Source organism: Alligator mississippiensis, chromosome 1 (assembly GCF_030867095.1).
Source record: "Alligator mississippiensis isolate rAllMis1 chromosome 1, rAllMis1, whole genome shotgun sequence".
Lineage (NCBI taxonomy): Eukaryota > Metazoa > Chordata > Crocodylia > Alligatoridae > Alligator > Alligator mississippiensis.
This window is the reverse complement of record NC_081824.1, coordinates 218,364,528-218,385,679: the sequence shown is the minus strand read 5'-3', so window position 1 is coordinate 218,385,679 and position 21,152 is coordinate 218,364,528. Positions and strand designations below refer to the sequence as shown.

The 21,152-nt window shown below is 43.1% G+C and overlaps 1 long non-coding RNA gene across 1 annotated transcript; it reads left to right on the top strand.

Moving 5' to 3' along the window:
• The first annotated feature begins 966 nt into the window (after positions 1–966).
• Positions 967–20,929, top strand: LOC132250069 (uncharacterized). Its single transcript, XR_009461662.1, has 3 exons — positions 967–1,073; positions 1,686–1,741; positions 19,895–20,929. It is a non-coding gene; the product is annotated as an uncharacterized LOC132250069 (long non-coding RNA).
• Positions 20,930–21,152: the final 223 nt, after the last annotated feature.

Genomic DNA, 21,152 nt, shown 5'->3' with positions numbered 1-21,152 from the left:
TGGGTTCCTGTGTGTTTTATATATGCAGAGAAGCCCATAGAGGACAAAAACACTGCAAGTACCTGAATGAAAAAGAGGTGACCTTTTAGTCGTGGAGGGTTCTCTCAATCTACAAAAAGGTGGTAAAGGGCCAGGTGGCAGGCAGGACTATACACCAGTGACTAGAGGGGTTTTGTTAACTTCAGAAGTGTATCAGCAAAGCTTATCCTACCAGATGAGCAAAATTTGACAGACTGACAGTCCTGTGCCATGACAAACCTTGTAACGATCACTTTCCCTAGGAGTGAGACACTAGGGTTGTGTCCAGATGAGCATGAACGTGTTGTATGTGGCACTGCAGACCCGTCAGTGGTGCCATATGTTGCACATGCTACACATGCAGGCATTCTCCATGCTGCTACTTTGCAGCACAAAGCTTTTTTTACCTCAGGAGATCCCAGGGTCAAAAAAATCCACACCAAAAAAAGCGGGGCAGCACACATGGCAGCAGCGTGTGCTGTCCAAAACTGGAGCTTGGCCAGCTGGAGCCACGCTCTGGCTACCAGCCAGGATCCCTGCTGCAGGAGTGCTGTGGCTACAGCTCCCAGAGATCCCCAGGACCCCAGGTAAGGCTGCTAAGGTCAGAATAGCTGCTGGCCCCAGCCTCCCCTATCCCACCCAGGCCAATGAGCCACGTGCCAGAGTGCGCATGGCATAGGTGTTCCCTGGGGACAAGTCTCATGGGGACATGCCCCCAGGCTAAGTACAGACAGTCCAAGGCTGAGTTTATTCAGTCTTTACAGGTTAGTCTAAACTTCAGAGATTAAATTGAAACAGAAGCGAACAGACATTTACCTTTGATTCAGGAAATGCAGCCACATGCCTGCAGTGGCTTAGGCCAGAAGCCAGGGGCGCTAAAGCATGGCTTTCTGGCATGTAGGCAGCATGGGCTGTGTGTTCACTTCCTCTTCCTGCTGTTCCCAAGGTCTCTGGGATTTGCAGTCCAGAGTCACAACAGGAGGACTCTGTAGGGTTGCTTATCACTTCCGCTTCCAGGTGCCTCTGGCATTTGTTGTCCACAGCTGCAGCCAGCAGTAAGTTTGAGTGGGGCAAGGGGTACTTACTACTTCTCCCTGGCCCCAAACCTTAGCCGGAGTTTGCCTTGGGGGCACAGCCCCCCTGTAGGCTGGGCTGCATCCTCAGCCAGGCTTACCTTGCCCCCTACCCTTTTGTCAGCCAGCCCTCATTGCTCCAGCTAGGGAGCAGAGGGCCAGGGCCAGCCTTGTTCTCTGGAGCAGACAGCACAGCCCAGGACTGCAAGCATTTTGGGGGACTGTGATTTAACTTGAACCAGGAAGGGTTCTGGGACAGAAGTTTCATAAACTGTTTTGATCCAAATCAGTTGTGTCTGATACTATATTCAACTAGGTTTATCTTAATCAGTTTTAGCCATTTTGAAACTGGCTTATGTGCACTGAACTTCTATTCTGTTACAGGTTTAAAACAGTTTCTGATCACTTAAACCAGTTTATGTGTAACTTCTGGCTCTGTCCCTAACCCTCTCTGTTTTAAGAATTGCCAAGGGAGATGGGAGGACAAAATTTGAGTTGTATGCTAAAAAATGATTTAGTAATTAATTGCCAGAGAGCCTGGGTGGTCACTAGAACCTTTGCCAAAACTTAATCTACTCCCTCCATCCATGACAGGCTTCTATGGAGAGATTTGCCAGGGCAGAACTGACTTCTCATAACATATATCAGTGGTAAGTCAATTGAATTTAACCCAATGAATTCAAATGCGTTTTCAAGTCTGAGTTCAATGTCAGATAAGAGGACAATTAAATGAATTCTTACTCGAAGCCTGAGAGATTGATAAAGTAGTTGCATTAAAGGAAGCAACCAGGCAATGTCTAGCTAGGTTTTCAAATTGCAGAGAATGTGATACAGGACTCTTGTTTCAATCATAACTGGCCAAACTCATCTCTAGCAGAGCTCAGCTGAGCCTTGTTGTGGCAGGGAAGAACTTGTTCACTGTTCAGTTTCTGCCCTTTTAACTAGCCAGGAGTAGGGTTAAGAATGTTATGGTCATGGAGGGTGTAATGTAGTGTTGGCACAGCTGCTCTGTATAATATGGCTTCTAGAGGGTTTTTAGTATTGCATGCTGATCTCTTTGACTCTACTTCTCCTCACACTTACTAATTGGCTACTTGAGGAACTCTGCTGAAATGGTTCAAAAGAGATTAATATTTTCAGAGTCTTATTTCAGAGGAAAATATTTTTTGGTTTCAGAGGAGTCTGTTTCTACTTCCCATTAGGACTAGAAATAATTATGTATGAAATGTCTCAATTAGAAGTTTGAAGGTCAGATCCTATAGTGCTGACGCTTTATTGATTTGAAAGAAACTACACTGCTTTCACAAGCTGTGGATATGGCCCTTAGAGAAACAAGTGAAACTGGGAAGTTAAGAGTTGAAGCTTGTTGTTTGCAGAAAATGGTCTGCCAAGTCCTAGTTCAGAGCTATTTGCTTGAACTGCATCTTGCCTGTGGGGAAAAAGTAAAGAGCTTCTGCCTCCAGTGCTGTCAAGACGTGTTAGAGGAGCTAATGCCAGATATACCAGCAATATAAATGTGAGTGGGTGGCTAGATGCTTTCCATCCAGTAGTGATGGGCCATGACAGCTGGTGCAATCTTATGTAAACAGACCTGAAAATTAAAATGTGCTTATTGATGTAGTCAGGAGAGATGCTGTCCTGCATTGGTTTCTGGAGCCTGGAAGAATTTCTCTAAGCAAATGTTTTCTTGGAGGTGCATCCTGAATTAGGAATTAAAACCATTAGTCTGTGTTAGTGATTCTCAACCAGGGTGCTGTGACACCTTGGGGTGTCTTGAGATCCTTGTAAGGGTGCTGTGGGGTGCCACACAGTGTTAGCACTGTTAGGTATGCAAACATGATTCACAAAATTAAATCCAGAGATTTCATATAGGACTCCATAGTATTAAAAACATTTGGACCTGTTGTGATATTTCTGAGTTCTTTGCAACAGAAGAGTTGCTCTATTATTCCATAGTCAAAAAAAAGAATGAAAATGAAGAACTGGTATTTTCTGAGGGATGCCTTGAGCTCGTAAAGGTTGAGAACCAGTGGTCTATACATTCTTCCTCAGAAAGAACATAATTATACATATATAGCACATTGTCCATCATAAATTCATATGACTTAACATCTTATGTAAAGGAATACATTAGTTTCAGATCCAGTTTTCCTTCTAGAAACATTGTGCAGAATTCTGGCTCAGAGAAGAAGCATGACTAATCCACTCTGGAGTCTTTTATGGCAATCTCTTACAATAGATTACAATAGTTCCATGGGAATGTGGGTTGCTGAGCTTAAATGAGAAAGGTACTGTGACTACTCTAAGTTGTTCCAAAGGGCAAATTTATGTCCCATAATGACAGAGTTGGATGGGGGTAAAATCACCTTTGTTTTCTCCTTCCCTACTCAGATTTCTGTGTGAAGAGTTTAGACTCTTGCAAAAGGATTTATTTCCCTGAGACTGGGCTCCATTTTGATTCAACAAACATGAAACACTTGGGCTAGGGATAGCTGACATCTGGCTCTGGCATCTGGTGGAGGGGACAGCAGGGTCTGCCCCACCTGGCCACAGCAGCCTCTCAGTCTACACTCAGGGCAGCATCTGGTGGAATAAGCCTCCTTCTGCCAGGGGAGCAGCAAGGGGGAAGACACCATAATGGGGGCAGCAACCCCTATCTCTGTTTCCCTAAGAGCGAGCTTCTTCCCGGCAGGGGCTGCACTGTTGAGCTGGCAGAGCTGCTGTGGGGTGTGGCGGTGCTGGTGGAGGGGGGAAGTTTGGGAGGGCTCTGGCCCATGCTGGATGCCAGTGCTGCCATGTGCAGCCCATGGTAAATCTCCCCACCTCGCAGCGCAGCACAGCACCGCGCCCCCACTGGAAAGGGGCTCACACTCCCTGACATTATGATAGGGGCTGCTGACCCCCAAGAAGGGCCCTGCCCCCTCCCGCTGCAGTGGTGGGGCAGAGGCATGGCTAGACAAGGCCCTTTGGAAGGGGGGAGGCAGGGACGGGGGTTATTCCCCCTCCCTCTGGCGTCCAGAGGAGGAGATAGCAGGGGGCTAGTCCGTCACAGGGAGTGAGCGCAGTGGCGATGGCAGACAGATCCAGCTGCCAGTAGAGTGGAGACTAACCCTCCTCCCTGCCCCCACTGCTTCAGGGGCCATGGTGCCCCGCTGCTGCAGCAGTGAGGGGGGAGCACCTGGCAGACCCAGCTCGGGTCCCTGTTGGTGGGACAGAGAGGGGGGAATGAAACCCTTCTCTGGCCAGACCCTTGCCTCTGTCTGTTCCTCTTCTGGCTGGGGAGCAGAGGGGTGGGGCTAGCCTGGCTGGGCTGGATCAGAGAGCCTAGCCCAGAAAGCATGCTGGGATGCTGGGGGAGTCTGGTTTACCTTAAATCAGGAAGGGGTCTGGGACAGACATTGCATAAACTGGTTTGAGCCAAATCAGTTAAGTATGATACTACATTCAGCCAGGTTTATCTCAAACCAGTTTCATCCCTTCTGTAAACTGGTTTATGTGCACTGAATGCCTGTTCTGTTACAGGTTTAAACCAGTTTCTGATCACTTAAACCATGTTATGTATAATGTCTGTCTCTAGCCTTAACCTACAATCCTACATAATGCCATTCTCACTGAGAGAAATCCCAAATAGGCTTTATTCAGTTTGAACAAACATTATGTCTGACTGTTCACTGTCTTTTCTCCTTATGAAGTTATTTCCTCCTATACATAGTGGGAGTCAAATACTCCCTTGTTGTAGGTGAACTGTTATTTGGCATCATCATACCACTTCTACAACACTAAGTACAAGGCACCTGAAATGTCATGTAACTTGAATTAAGCATTTTTCCCTAATAACTGAACCAGAGCAATCATAAAGTCATTAGAAGCTGTAAGACCAAACCTTTGTGATAACACTCCAGCTACTTCACAGTTTTCTTAAGGCAACCCCTGTCTGTCTCCATGCAGCCACATGTTTCTTCAGTGTAGTGACATCCATGTTCTTTATTTAGTAATACAACGACTCCTTCAATCACCAGTCTGCTTTATTCAGCAATGGAATCTAGCCATAAGCAGGAATGGGAGAAGTTTTCAGTTTAGAAGATTTAATTTTACATGTTGTATGCAAGGGACATGGGTGTGATCATCCCTACAGATACCAATAGCTTCTCTTTATGTGAAGCAGAATTTTGGGCCACATATTCAAAATTGAAGTGTAAGCAATGTGCATGTACCTATACATACTGAAAACTACCACAGGTACATATCCTATATTTACATACATCATATGTTTGTGTCTAGTTGTGTTCCTGACTGGCCATGTGCACATAAGTGTGCACATACCTCATTTATGTTTGAGCATGGTTTATTAGCACATCTAGATAGGGTGCATGTGAATAATGTTTTTAGATTGCATTTTCAAGATAGATATATTGACCTTAAGCTTAATTAAAGAATCTACATAATACTTGGCATAACTTTCTGTGGGCTGGCTTTTCACAAGTTGGAAATCCTAGTTTGAAGTTTTAAATCAGCTTTTATATATAGCAGCAAAATTCACTAATATGCGATACACCCTCTGCTAATCTGGGAATTCAGGCAAGTGCTTGAGTCTGTAGCAGATGACTTCATCTGCTAACTTTTTTTTCCCCTCTGCCTCATTATTTTAAAATTGCAATAGGTCGTGTCTCTCCTGATTTCAAAAGTCAGAATAGTTTTTGTTCAACAGAATTGGCAACCTCCATCCCTCCACAACACCCCCTTTGTGTCTCATTAGGAGTGAAGCAGGCTATTTTCACCCACAAGCAGTAATTTCTTTTTTGGTACCGCAGTTTGCAATGCATGAGCTTGAAGGGCGAAGCCTTTCTGTTTAAGGAACCAAGGCTGTAGCAAGGGCCTATGCAACTGCTTCATTAGCACAGTAAAAATAAGTTTTGTTGGTGTCTTTACCACAGAGGAGGCGGCTTTTAGGTTTTACATGCAATTTTTGTTATCCCCAAATTACTTTAGTTTTGCATCCAAAATTTAACAAACTCTCAAAGTATCCGGGTGGTTAACCACTGGAAGAGATGATCTAGAGAGGCTAAGGAATCTTCATTGGAAGTTTTTAATGACAGGTTAGATTAATATAGCTAGGGGCTTTGATTAGATGACCTCTTGAAATCCAGGCCAGCCCCATCTTGTTTATTTTGTTTTGTTTCTTCCTCTTTCCCCACCCATCTACAGATGTTTTTATAGTGTGCTCATCACAGCAGTCTCTGGACACGATCAGGTTGTGCATTAAAGTGTTGTAAGTAATGCTTGCCATAAGGTGTGCTCACCCTCACTCCTCCTAGGGGAGAAATGTGCTGTGTCCAATGCTGTGTCCCACATTGTTTAGGAAAAACAGAGCCAAAGAAGTGTCGCGCTTTGAGCAGGTGTTGATGAGATCTGTGAGAGCCTTTAGTCTTTGGGGGAGTTTGTTGCATGGTCTCCAATCTGCTTTGGGGGATGCGTGTGTGTAAATTTTGCTGTTTGGGACAATGGTCCAGTCTAGTGCAGCGATGTCAAACATAGAACCCACAGGGATAGATCATCTGGCCCACTGTGCTTCTGACTGTGGACAGAACCTCTGTCAATCCAGCTGTGAAGGAGCTAACACTGCTTCCATTTAAACCCCGCTGTATCAGCTGCTGTTGCAGCATGCAGTGGCTCTTTATTGCTGTGGCCCCTGGGGGAGTGGGAGGATGTTAACACTTTGCCTGCTTTTGCCAATACTCTGGCTCTGGCAGCTGCAGGCTGGGGTTGGATGTGGGTTGCCTTGCTCACGAGGCCAAATGAGTTTGACACCCCTGGTCTGGTGCAAGCTGTTATGCTGCATAAGCATTATGCTGCTCTCCATGAAGCCAACAGTCATACTGCTGATGTCATGCCCAGCCGAAATAGCACTAATTAAATTTTTGTTCCAGACTTCTTCTAGGTCACGTCAGAGAGTAGGATAGTACTAGTAAATGTCTGGCCTCTAAATTTAATGTATCACTTGCTAATTGGCACTGAAACCACACTTGTTTGTTTTCTTGTTTGTTTATTTATTTTAACATAAATTCCCCATCTTGCACGGCCTGTTGGGTAATACCTTGTGCTGGCGTGACTATGTAGGCCAGCACAAACTGAGGAATGACTTTGTGCCCATCCTCAGGTTGTCTAATATCTTCCCCCAAATACACATGCAGTCAGTCCAATGAAAAGGTGTGAGAAGCGAAATGTACTTGTTAACATAAGACTACCACAACAACACCGCTATGGCTCTACTACATCCATTTTTCAGAATGTTAAGTCAAAGTCAGCCATTCAGATGGATTACCAATAGAATGGGTACGTGTTTTGTTAGCATTCAAAATCATTTCTGTAATATTAAGGATCATATGTTTAAAGGAGAACTGTGATAGGTTTTTATAGAGCCCTTTCAGGAGCTGTCACCATATCTTTCTTGTATACAACATGTCCTGGAAAATAGCGTGCACCTTGTTTTATGAACAACTGAATGAAGAAAAAAAAGATCTTTACGTGTAGAAAGTAACTGGATAGTAGCAGCTAGGGAGCGGAGCCTGCTTACTGTCCTGCTCCCTGTGAGTCCATGCAGATTTTACCTTTGGTTTTAGCCAGCAAGCAGCAGAACCTGGTCTTACCATATTTTTTGCATATAGTGCATATAATGCAATTCCAAGCAGCTGGTTACTGGGTAGAAAAAGATATGTGTTGTTTTAAAGAAAATATGATAACAGGCTTTAAATTTGTGTTGGTTCACGGTAAACTGAAGACACTTTTGGGATCCAGTGTTTTTTTTTTTTTAATATTAGCCAGGAATTACTTTGTTACAGTGATTCTCTCCATTTGTCCCCCACCTGCCCTGGACTGAGTACCGATTTTGCAAAATAAGTTTTGCCACAGGAGGAGATCCCAAAAGGTAAAACAAACAAACGTATTTTAGTTGCTGAAGGAACTGAAATGGAACCTCTCCAGCTTCCCCCTCGCAGAACTTTTTCTCCTTCCTAGATGGGGAACTTGTATGTTGAATAAGGAAGAAAGGTGATATTTTTGTTTTCAAATATATGAAGTGTAAGGAGTTGCTGGCAAATATGGGATTAGATTTTTGTGGGGAAGGGAAGAGAAGAAAAATAGATTTCCCAAGACTAAAAAAAATCCTTCTTGGAGCAGGATGAAATAAAGACCTTTGGTTTAATATTGGGAGTTGGATGATTTCAAGAGACCATTCCAAAAGAGCCATTTGCCTGGTAATCAAGAATATCATCTCATAGGTGGATAGTATGGGTTCAAGTTAATGATTTCCCCCCTCCCTCCCTTCTGGATTCAAGGCTTGAATAAGAGTGTCACGTACTATAGGATACTTTGTCTATCAGGCTATTGGCTCTTTTGGGATGGTCAGCGTGTCTGACCAGAAATTCATCCTCAGTCTGCTGAAAAGTTTAATGAAAATTGGCATGTTCCTGTGACAAGCTTTTTGGTTGGATGAAGTGGTATGTTGGTGATGAAAAATTGTTTTAATCAAAAACATCCTGAGCAGGAACAGAAAAAAGCAATCTTCACTCTTAACTCAATTCTGGGTCACCTCTGGTGTGGACATTCTCTGATTGATTTCCTTCCCCCCAACATCTAATTCAAGTAATTGCCCCTTTTATAAGCTAGACCTCTGACATGCACGTGAGGGCTCAAGTAGTATTTGTCCCATAGGACATTCCTGCTATTTCAGTGAGCAGATGCAGGCATCGTTTCAAGGGAGAATGTGCTGGCAGTACTTGCACTGAGAAGGATTCCATTAGCTGTCCTTGTCTGCCTGCAGACTCGCCTCTTCACAAATTCAGGGTAAAGCAACTGACAAGCATTGTGGGAAGTTCTCAGAGTCATTTTTAAGAAGTGACACATTTTAACTGGGTAACTGGAAAGTGCAAGAACAGTTCTGGGGTTGGAATTTTTTTTTGAGTTGTGATTAGATTTTATCAGGCACACTCAGAGAAATGGGCTTAAAAGAGCCCCAACGATATCCTTCATTACTTCTCAGTCCTATACTTGCTGTAGACCAGGCCCTATGCACCTTAATAGAGCAATCTTTGAGTGTCTCTAATTTAACACAAGCTGAAATATGCGGCACAGAAACAGTGTACGGCAGAGGAGTCTGACTGCCCCATTTTCCTTACTTGTGATCCCTCTACTCTATGTCACCAATTGTGCTTTATGTAAGCAGTTGCACTGACAAGTTCTGCAGCTCCCTTGCTTTTTTAGCTTGTAAATTAACACTATTCTCCCATCAAATTCCCAATGCATGCACTTTTAGAGTCTATAGTAATTTTTGTACCATCTCCTGACTTGAATGATGAACTTATAACAGTTTGGCAAGGACTTGATACATAGGTGACTGGTAGGGGGTGCACAGGGGTGAACGTGCCCCCTGATGGCTGACACTGATGCTGTAGGTAGGGCTGGTGCCCCCCCTGACAGGGCCACTGCCATTAGCGGCATCTGCAGGTGCCCCCTGGATTCAGGAGGCACCAGTCACTCATGACTTGAAATGATGGTTTGAGTTCAGGGAAGGGTCAAAGCACCTGGAGGTATTTCAGAGACACTATCAGAACAGGCTGAAATGAGACTGTTATTATTTTAAGCACAGTAGCACAAGTGAACTTAGTGCTAGTTATTGGGCCTCATAAGGGTTCTAGTGAGTTAGAAACAAATAGATACCAAGGAAGCAACGTGGAGCAAGACAGCTAGTGAAGATAAAGAGCTTCTGAGAGGGAGCAGCTGGCTTAGTGGAATCAGTCTTCAGGCATGTGAGTCACCTGTATGCCTCTTCTGACACTGGGCCAGCCAGAGGCCAAACTTGTTCTAAGGGGTTTGTTTAATGTAATGTATACTTGGCAATTCCTAGAAGACTGAACTGTCTTCTGACCAGGGATTAGTAGAGTCTTCTGTTTTGGCACTTTAGTACTAGCTGGTTCTGATCTGCCTCCCCGTCTGATGCAAACAGAAGTCTCCCATTCCTTCCTATCCCTAGCAGTTGGTCAAAGACTCTTGTGCCATTCTTCCCAAGGTCTCACACATGGGTGGACTGAGAAATCTGGCTCAATGATTTAGCAACATGAAAGTAAACCCTTTCACGTTGCTTGATTACTAAAAATTATTGCATTTTTAGGTATCCCAATGAAAAGTGCTACCTTGTTTGCTGAATAAATGTCTGTTGGTGCTTAGTGTACCACTTTAAAAAAAGCAGGCTCCCCAGCTCGCATCTCTGACAAAGCTAATGAGTTTGGTTTTGTTAGCCAAGCTGAAAGTCCCTTGGAGCTGTGCTATATTAATAAAGCTGACAGATCATCTACTGAGCATTGTTGTCACTGTGCTCTGAGAGATGTTGCTGTCCACTGCTTTCCCACAGCAGATGCCATGAATGCTTTGGCAAGTGGAGAAACAGGATTTCAACCATTCATGAGTCACTGATGCATTTTCAGCATAGGGGGAAAAGACTCTGCCATCCCATTGGGCTCAGGAAGAGTCCTTGTGGCAGAGACAATGAGAAGCAATGGCTGCTCCAGCCCAGGTTATGCTTCTGTAAATAAGGCAGTAAAGACAGAATGATAAGGAGATGAGATGCATGGGGGTATTCCCAGATACTGCCCTGCTGGATAGGAGCACCTGTGTTTCTTATTTTGCTCTCAAGGTCCTGCTTCTAGATAGTGGTGATTCGAGGAGTGATGGAACGTGGCAGTGATGCTGAAGCTGCTGTTGATGTAGGAGCCCTCAACAGGGGAAAGACAAGCTTCATTTTTCTAGTGTATGTCTAGTTAGTATGCTGAATCCTAGGGCCAAAATCCTGCCCCACAATGAAAGTTCTGATGTCACCACTCCATGTCGCAACCTATGAACTGGAGGGGAGAGTGCTAGCAAAGAGCTTAGGCATTTGCCTTGACCAGCTGATGCTTGTTGAAAATGTGCAACTGCATGATTCTCAGTAAAATTTTAACATGCCTTAAGGTGTAAGACAGAATAAGAGACCAACTGGGAGATGAGGGGTCTGAGCATGATGGCAGATTGCACTAATGGCAAGGGTGCATCTACACAAGATGCTTACTGCGCATTGGCCTAATAACACTGCGCAGTAGCATGTCATGGCAAAAACCATACTAATAGCCTACCGTGCAGTGTTATTAGGCGAATGTGCAGTAAGCACTGCTAAATAACCGTGTCAGTGCTACTGTGCAGCAAGGTTAGGTACAGTGCATTCAGTTAGTACTTTATTAAGGAAGTACTAAACTAAATGCACCGTATCTAAGGTACATTAGTGAACGTAGACGTGTCCCATGATGCATTTTATTGGGGTTGACTTAAGCTCTTACATTCATATTGGCAGGTAAATGGTGGGGATGAGGATGGACTTTTGTAGTGCTGGTGATTGGATAGGGAAATCTAAAACAACTACACAATGTCTAAATTGGATCCCAAAGAATCCTCCCGAGGATGGAGCATTCCTCTGATTCATTTATTAATGGTGCTCTGGTTAAGCCTTATTCTGATGTTGGGCAGCCCCCAAGCGTTCAATGGATTAGTCTAAAAATTTGAATTGAAACACCCCTGAATCAGGAGGTGACATTTTTGTCACCTTCAGAGTTTCTGATCTGAATTCTTCAGTTTTCTAATCTAGTGTTGTTCCTGCCCCTAGCACAGACTCCTGCTGCAGCACAGGCAGAGATGCACAAACAATGCTGTTTTCAGGCTGTGGATTTTTTAAACAGATGGCACTGCTGCCCAGCACCATAGAAAACCAGTTCATATAAAGAAGCTAGCTCATATTAGCATGTAAAGTATAATCTGGATGTAATGCCCCCTTGAGTTTGTATGCTACACTACTGGGGAAATCTTAATATAGTGTTGGGGTTGGAAGCCACAGCAGTCCCTGAAATTTATGTAGACTTATATGAGCTAGTTTAGGTACTACGGGTCACAGCAACCCTTTGGGGAAATATTTTGGGGAGTTAACCTGCGTTAGGCTCTTTGCTACTACATTGTCATCACCAAAACCAGCTCCAGGATGCCTATAAGCTGTAGGTACTGCAATGTTGGATCTATCCTTAAAAAGTAAACACACAGTAGACTTTTTCTCTTCAGGGATCTGTTGTTGCTGTTTTAAAATGGCAGATACTAAGGATTTTGTTTCTGTGTTTGCCCAGTATGGGAATGCTGCTTCCTGCCACTGAGAAACATCCTAGGGCTGCTGCAGAATCCATTTGCGTAGTAAAAGCAGGTGACCCTTCTGCCCCATCCCCTACTCCATCTGCACGCAATACTGACACGATGCCTCTGGGTGGCAGATGGGAATAAAGCCTGTTACAGTTCAGCAAGTTTTTGGCTGAAACAAACCATCCAGGTCACCTGCCCAAAACCTAAGACAGGGTAAATGTGCCTGGGCTTTTCTGTTGGTAGTTGCCACTGGATTCCCTTAGTAGCAGGAAGGGAGCACATGTACAAAATTAATCCCTGGTGTGACTTTACTGAAAAAAGATGGAGTGTTGTATGGGGTGATAGTGACTCAGAACACAAATGGCTAATAAAAGATAGCATTTCCTGATGACCAGTCACAGAAAAATGTGGATTTTAGGTTACTTTTTTTAATCCAGAAATTGTGGATTTATTTTTATTAGAGAAAACCAGGATCCCTGATAACATTCGGAAGCTTTCCCCTGTAGCTAAATCTTTCACCTGACCATATACCTCTAGATAGAGATGTTTTATGGAAAGCACCTTTAAGACTTCAGATAAACAAAAGAAAAATCATGCTTACATAACCACAGGGTGTAAGGAAACTATTCTCCTTTTTTGTGCTGTCCTGCTCCTCTAAATGTTTGCTTTTTCTTTGTTCTTTGTATACCTTGCATGTTAATTACCGCTCACACTGACTAGCACAAATGTGTGTAACTGACACTGCTAATTATGACCTCTCTGAATTTGGCCCACCATGATAACCATAGTGCTTTTTCAGAGGACTTGCATTTCCAAAGATTATTGTGCCCTTTTCCAATTTCTAATGATAATGAAGTCCTCTAAAGTCATGGGAATACAGTACCACTCCATTTAGCTTGTTAAGTTGGGTCCATTTTAATGATTTAAAGTTTAATCTTAGTTTGTGGACTATGGCTACCTTAAGGTCATGGGACCTGAACTAACCTTAAACCTTCCCCCACATGCTTTTCCCCCACACCCCCTGTACTGTGTTGAGTATGAATTGCTCTATGTTTTCTATTAGTGATAGAAGCTGGAACACATACACACTGTTGGAAAAACATCCATACTTATGGACAAGACTGTTCTCTGTTTCCATAAGGAATAGGGAAACCATTCATTTAAGGCCAGAATATTTTTTATCGTGTGATTCCTTTAATTTCTAGTGTAAAGCTTATCTGATGTTTGCTAACTCGTTTTCTGTCTATGCAGCAAATTAAAATAATTAGCAAACAAAAGCCAGCTTGTAGACTTTCCATTGAAACTGCAAAAGTACAAACAGACGCAGCAAATACCCAGGCACTTTTTCTTCTTGTTTAAACATTACAAATGGCATTGCTCATTCTACAGAATGTAACTTGGATGGGAAAGGGGGATCTAATAGCAAAGTCAAGTTGGCAGAGGATGGTGAAAAGCCATTAGAGCACATGTTAACTCTGGTACTCCAGTTCCCACTACCAGTGACTCAAGCAAACAAGATTCTTTGTGATAGCAAATAATGAAGAATATTTGTCTAGTTCAGAGAAATGAACTGCACGGTACAGCAAACAGACCCTGAAAGACATATTCTGAAAGCCATTTTTGTTTGCCCTATAACCTTGTCACTAAGTTAAGTTACTGCCTCATGGTGGAATTCTGTCTGTTTCTCATGATAAACAGGGCAGTGTTAGGTTAGTATCCAAAGAATATATATGATACTTCAGGAAGTAAAAGCAATGGTATATTTTCAGTTAATATAGTTACGTGGTAGATGGGGAGGCTGGAAAAAAATTCTGATTACTTGTCTGTTGGTAACTAGGGCCCCAAATGTGGTTGTCTAACAAGAAAACCCAGTAGTTTCTCAGTCACGTGAGACTTTTTTGGGGAGGAAACTGAGTGCGGGGCACAGTAGATGCTTTTTTTCCAAGAAAAGTGAAACATTGTCTAAAGGCATCTCTGCCTTCTGCTCTCAGTGTTCAGATTGATGATCTTTCTGTCTCTCTTCCCTATGGCCAGAGCTGAGTTGGTATAACAGACTAGATCCTTAGTCATGCTGAGCTCCTATTACCTGCAGGTCAGGTGGCTGAAGGCAAAAGAGAATTAGCTGCCTTTTCACCTTTTTATAATTCTGGCCAGACCCTGACATGGCCTCTGGATAAAATTAGAGCAGGTAGACAATGGAGTGAACCTCATTTGGAATGATCTGCAAAGAAAAATGCCATCAGTTCAGGCTTGCCTGAATGTAGTATGTTCTGTACTTGTGACACAATCTAAAGACACAGGATATAGTTAATACTGGCTGGCTGTCCACAAATAAAACATGGACTTCTCTGTTACCATGGCTGAAACTGAATTTGTCTTTACAAATCAGTCTTACAAATATCTCAGGAATGGATGTTGCACAATTTCTATATAACTCAATGGGTAGCCCATTTCCCAATCCATTTATTTCTTTTCCATAAGATACTAAATGTGTCCATAAAACATGTGTTTTCAGGGGGAATAGGAATTCTTATATTTGCACTTGGTGTCAAATGACTCATACAATCAGTCAGTGGGTAAGAAAGTGTTAGAGAGATGGAGGCAGACATATTTTCCTGAACTGCAGCTCCTACTTTCGTTAAATGAGTCACGACACAAAAATATATGAAACTCTTGCTTTCACATCTTGTGATAAATGTTTTCAGTATGAAGAAAATAATTTTTAAATTGAAGATTTTAAAAGAAAAACCATAGATGCAAAGTTTATATCCAAATATTGGTAAACTCTAAACTGACCTCTTTTGAATTGTGCTTAACAACTTGAATTGCATTTTTTCTTCCTAAGTATAGAGATGGCTCAGTTGTGAAATGTGGGTGATGCTTGGATCCACCTATCTTGTATTCCCAGGACTTCTTTTATTTCTAAAATCCTCTTGAGCAATATTTAATAAAGAACTACTGAGAAGCATTTGATCAGATATAACATATAAGCCAAGTTCTCAGCTGGTACAAACTGGCATATTGCCATTACCTCAAAATATTTTTAGAAATAAGTAGGGAGATTACAAGGAATAGGAAAAAGGACCTCTCTGTATAATAATCCATATCTTAGAGGTCATGAAGAATAGTTTTTTTTTGCATTGCTGCAAAAAGTCAGGATGAGTTAAGTCCCATGAAACATAATGAAGCACATAGCATATTCCCTTGTTATAAATGGAGAGTAAAGAAAGAAGTAAAGCTGTAAAGCAGTGAAGATGGGCTAGAAATTAAGGATAATTGAGGTACAAACCACAAAATAAATACATGTTTTCCCTTTTTGATGCGTGTGTGTGGTGATGTTGAGTGTGTGCTGAGTGTGTGTGGTGATGTTGACCATATGACAAAGGTTAATGAGAGTGAGGGTATGGGAATAGAAATTACCACAAATAAAGTAGAGGCAAAACTCCAAGCATAGGGTACTTAAATCTAGGATGAGAAGCCACATGCTTCTGTTGAGCTATGAAAATACAGGCCTGGTAGGTTTGACCAATAGCTAGTATTGACCTGGTGATTGCTATCAGGTTGTATTTCTGTCTTGCATTTAAGGAATAGGGTGGGCAGAGGGTGATCTAAGAAACTACAGGCCCATTAGTCTGTGAGGCCTTTTAGCAAATTTTGAAAGGGTGCCTAGTTAAAGACATGGAGATGGATGGGGAATGGGATAAAATGCAGCAACGGTAAAGATTTTTCTAGGCAGAGGAAAACTGTCTGGACTTCAGTTCTGCATTTAGAATGGAACCATTTGGTAACTATTATGTAAGCCTGAGAAGATGGGAGCATCTTGAAGGTCTGTTGGACAAGTCAAACTTCAAATAAAGATATTTTGTTAAGAGCAGGCTACAGGAGGAAGCTGCTGATTAGCATCAGAAAGAGACAGTTGGAGTTTCTCAGACACATTATGAGGAAAGAGGAAATTGAAAGTCTGGTCGTAATTGGAAAGACTGAAGGAAAGAGAGATGGTGGAAGACAGAGGTTGACTTATGTCAGGAGTTTATCTAAATGGATGAATGCATTGACACTGGAAATTCTGTATGCCTCAAAGAGAAGGGATCTGTGGAAGACCAGGGTCACCAAAGGCCTGTTTGGATATGGTACCTAGAGAGAAAGAGTAAAGATGGGAACTAGTGGAACTGTGAAGTGAGTAAGGACCTGGCAAGAGGGGAAAATAAGTGTTGTGGAAAGGGGAAGGATTGGGTCAGAGGCACTTTATTGGTAGTGTCCCTCAAGGCTCAGTCTTAGGTCATGTTTTTAAAAATATTTTCATTCATGTTCTTGGCCCAAAAAGTAGAAAGCAGGCATTGAAACTTCATGTGGTGCTAAGTGAGACAACATTATCACAGGAGCATCAAGAAGAAATGGGTGACCTTGAGGATTGGAGTAATAGAACTAGAGTGAATCCAACAGGAAAAAGTGCAAGACCATACACTTAAAGGGCTACAATAAGACTTTCTGCTGGGAGGGAATGACTGAGGAGGAGAGAGAATCATGTGTGCTGGCTGACCAGAGGGTGACAAAAAGCCTCTAATGTGATTTAGATATGAAACAGGTGAGCAGGACTCTAGGCTAGCCATTTTTAAGGTGGACCTTAATCAGTTTATGAAAAGTCTTCTGTGATGTGGTCATGTGACTGGATTAGACCTAGGAGGCTCCTTCCTGTCCCATGTTCCACACTGGGGTTCTGCTGACTTACAGAGCCAAAGTCCCAGTGGCAGTAATCTTTAAAGTTGTAGCGTATCTGAAGACAAATGTAGCATTTTACACATCATGAAATGCTTTCCTTTAGAATAAACTTCATCCTCTGTGTGTGTTTTCAGGTGGTTGTTCTTGCTGTCTTCATATGCAGGGATTTTCTTCTGGATGTATCTCCATGAATAACAAGAGCTGTTCCTATTTCTGTCATTTGTGCTGCAGAAGAAGTTTAAAATAACAGTAGCCATTTATTACTTGACAATCACTAAATGAGTCATAAAATTGACAATTGCTACTTGTATTGACAAAGTTCCATCCACAGATATCAAAGCACCATTCAAAAGTCCCAAGCCATCACAGGTCCCCAGTGAGTGCTATGTGGGTCACTAGTGATCTGAAGATGACTATTTCAGAACTGATAGCAAAATGTATAAATGCCCAGTTAGCAACCAAATAACACATTTTTTTTCAGCATTTTTTTCACTTTGTGGGACATAGATTTGCATCAAACTCACTGTGTTGCACTAATACTGTGATTGGTATGAAACACTAGTACATGATGCTCAAATGGGTAGCCCCATTGAAATGTAAGAGTCTTGCTGGGAATATTGACTCCTTGGCTTTGTAAGAGGGAGGAAGGGAAGAGAAAGCTACACACCTTTCCAAAATTATCAGCTGGGAGTGTAGCTGTTCTTTCTCTTGGCAAGATGCTCATTCAGGTAAAGCCTGAATGAAATGAATGACACTTTCCTGACTGCTAAGACCTAGCAGTAGGTCTACTACTGCTAAGACCTAACAGTAGTATATTTAGGAATGAGGTAACAGAGGTGCAGACATCTGCAATGTGGATGTGCCATGCATGTACAGTGCACTCTGTGCTCACCAGCTGAGTGGGGTGGTGTCTGGCTGAAGGGGAAAGGAGGGGATGAACAACAGTGGTGATAACACTCGCCCCCTAGGTTCCAATGTTATGCAAAGACATGGTTTCAAACTAGATCTCGTGATGAGAGCTCACGTGTAGCATAGCCAAAGGGTAGTGCACCTGCCCCCATGGATCCATCTCTGAACCCTAGTCTTGGTTAAATATTTAAATAAAACTAAACAACAGGAGTCTCTTCAGGAATCTGTTCAGTCTTGAAGTTTAAGAGCAGTTTTAGATACCTCTGATCACAACTGTCATCTTAGATATGTGCATGAGGGATCACAAAATGAGTGGAAGAGGTAATGAAACCTTCTGCATGTAGACTTTTAAGGCAGATGGTTAGAAATTGTGCACATCAATGTGAATTTTCTATTACAAATGATTGCAACAGAGAGGTGGGGGATGGATATTACAAGAGTTTCTTTAGTGTGGGCGGATGGTTAACTTGTTTATGTGATGAATGCCCTTAGTGCCTTGACTTGTACGTGCTGTTGAAGGTGATGTAGTAATTTCCATATTTTCTCTGCAGTCCCCTATTCATCTTGACAAAGTGCACTGCAGCCTAAACTCCAATGCAATAACAATTCTGCCCCAGGTTGAGGTGCCCTGAAAACTGAACTTTTCTAGTGAACTAGAATAAAGAGAAGTATTTGCACATAGTCAGCAGACATTATGGAGGGCTAGATAGCAGAGCCCTGTGGCTTCAGATGCCAGACAGTGCTTCATAAGATAGTCAGGATCTGTGCCCTTAATAGCTAAGTTATGTGCCTGGTTTTGCAGTGATTTTAAGTTTCCTCCCCAGCACCAGGGTCTGATTTTGTCTCTAATGGGGGAAGGTGTTCCTCCTTTTTTTTACCCCATCCTCCAAATATCATGAGGGAACCAAGCAGTCCCCAGTTTAAAGAGCCAACTGCTATCTCTAGAATAGAGTTGTTAGCCTGAAAGAGCCCTTTAAAGCCAAAGAGTCCCCCCACCCCAATCTTTCCTCTTTAAGAACTTATTACTGATGAAACTAACATTTATTTATAATAGTAGTTGCATATCTTTGTAAAGCAGGCCATGTGTTCTGGGACCCTTGGGCATTGGGTAGCTTTGGAAGCAGGTATCTAAGAGAAGAGTGGTGGCCTGTCTTGGAACTTGTCACCTCCTTTGGATCTGAACAGCAGCATACTGGAGGGGAGGAAGCAGGAATTGCTGGGCAGTGAAGCAGAAGCAAGTGAAGGAGATGATGCCTCCTCCAGGGGAGCAATGCTGGCCCCAGCTTCTATCCCTGGTACTCCCATGGGCCACCTACTGATGGTTCATATCAAGCACAACTACACAACAGCCAGAGTAGGCTATCCCAGAGCAGAGCACTGGGGGTTGGAGGGATCTGTCCCTATGTTAAATTTTGTTGTGGAAAAACTTCCCATGACAAAAAAAAGCTTATTTTTGGAACAGCAACTTTTGTCCTGGATCCACCGTTTTGTGGTGGATCGTTCTTTTCTTAGAAAGACAAATGTCTTGAACATGTGAACAGATGTCTTTCGGCATGCTGGCAATATGCAAAATGACATATGTTTAGGACAGGGCGGGCAATTATTTTGGCTGGAGGGCCGATTAATGAGTTTTGGTGAGCTGCCAAAGGCCACAAAGGTAGCCCCACCCCTTGGTAGGTGCTCTGTCCCCTGGTTGCCATCTTGGGACTCCTGCCCCAAACCTCTGACCTTTGCCACTGGAAGTCCCTCCCCTTGCCTCCCAGAAATATTCCTTTTGGGAGGGAGGGTTGCCATCTTGGAACCAGAAAAAAGCCAAATCATATACTAAAAGTCTAACATCTATTATATAATATGTCACCGGTTAGGGTGACTATTGGCCCACTCCCTGAAGGGGCTGGATGTGCCTATTCCAGGCAGCCCATAATCCCCACTGAAGAACAGGGCTATTAATGGATTAAATTTACCTGCAGAGTCTGGAGCAGAGAGACAGGAGTGGCATGTGTCTATCTCACACCGTTTTAAAAGCACATACTCCCTGCTTATTGGAGGATGCGCAGAGAGCAATGTCATTAGAACACGCCCAGAGACAGAGAAAAGCCGGGTGCTGGAGTCAGCAAAGGGCTGCCGGGAGCCAGAACAGGATGGAAGCTCTGAAGCTCCAATCCTAACCCAAGCCTGGAGAGCTGAGCCGGGGCAAGAGTGCTGAGAGCAAGAGGAACTCCAGTAAGCCAAGCAACCAAAGGTTCTGGAGTGTGACTTCAGGAGAACCTGTATGGAGAAAACTCGGAAGAGTTTTCAATCTTAAAGAAACAGGCACAGAGAGCGGGACACCAACTGATGATCAACAGGACCGCAGATAGTCACTGAGTCGGTCATGTGAGTCAGATGGACAGCACCAAGCTGCAAGGTGACAAATCTATTTCATGTCCCTTATTTCCTATGTTATACATTTTGCTCCAAAATTAAGAGGTGTGCAAGCTAGCTGTGGCACAGCATAAGTCATTTATTATTTGGACAATATACTAAGTCGCAAGTGTGATAAGCCTGTTATGTTTTATCTATAAGTTAATCATTTGAATTCAGCAGCTTTAAAGTAATAGCATCACAAAATTACATGCATGACAAGAGACTGCCTATTGTGATCTCATACCGGGATGACACCACTATTTCACCACCATGGTTGGCAGGTGGAAGGGGTGTAGGGGAGGTGGAACCCCAAGAAACATGCTACGAGGTAACTCTTACCTAAAGGGGGGGGGGGGTGCAAAACCATATAAGTCTGGGGCCTCCTTTCTTCTTTCCAATACATAATTAAGTGATCAAATTGTGGCAGGCGAGTAAAGAGGGACTTCGTGCCCCCCACTTTTTCAGGCTAGATGCCCAGAGGGTGACGATATATTTTTGCTTTATTACAGAAAAACATTTTTGTCATGATTTGTGTTTGTATAGTGTATCTAGAGATGATTTCACAATAACTCAAAAATAGTTTTACTCTTGTATATTGTGTGTGGGGTTTGGGGTGTGGTTGGGTATATGTGTGTATTGTGGGGGTGTGTGGAGGCACCATACCTGTGTGGTGTGGCTGTGTGTGTGTGTGGGGGGGGTAATAGGGTGAGTTGGATTGTGTGTGTATATGAGGGGGTTGTGTGGACAAGGTGTGCGTGTGGGGTTTGTGGGGTGTGAGGGAGGGTGAGGGGCTGTGGGGACCCCACACACACTCCCCACTGC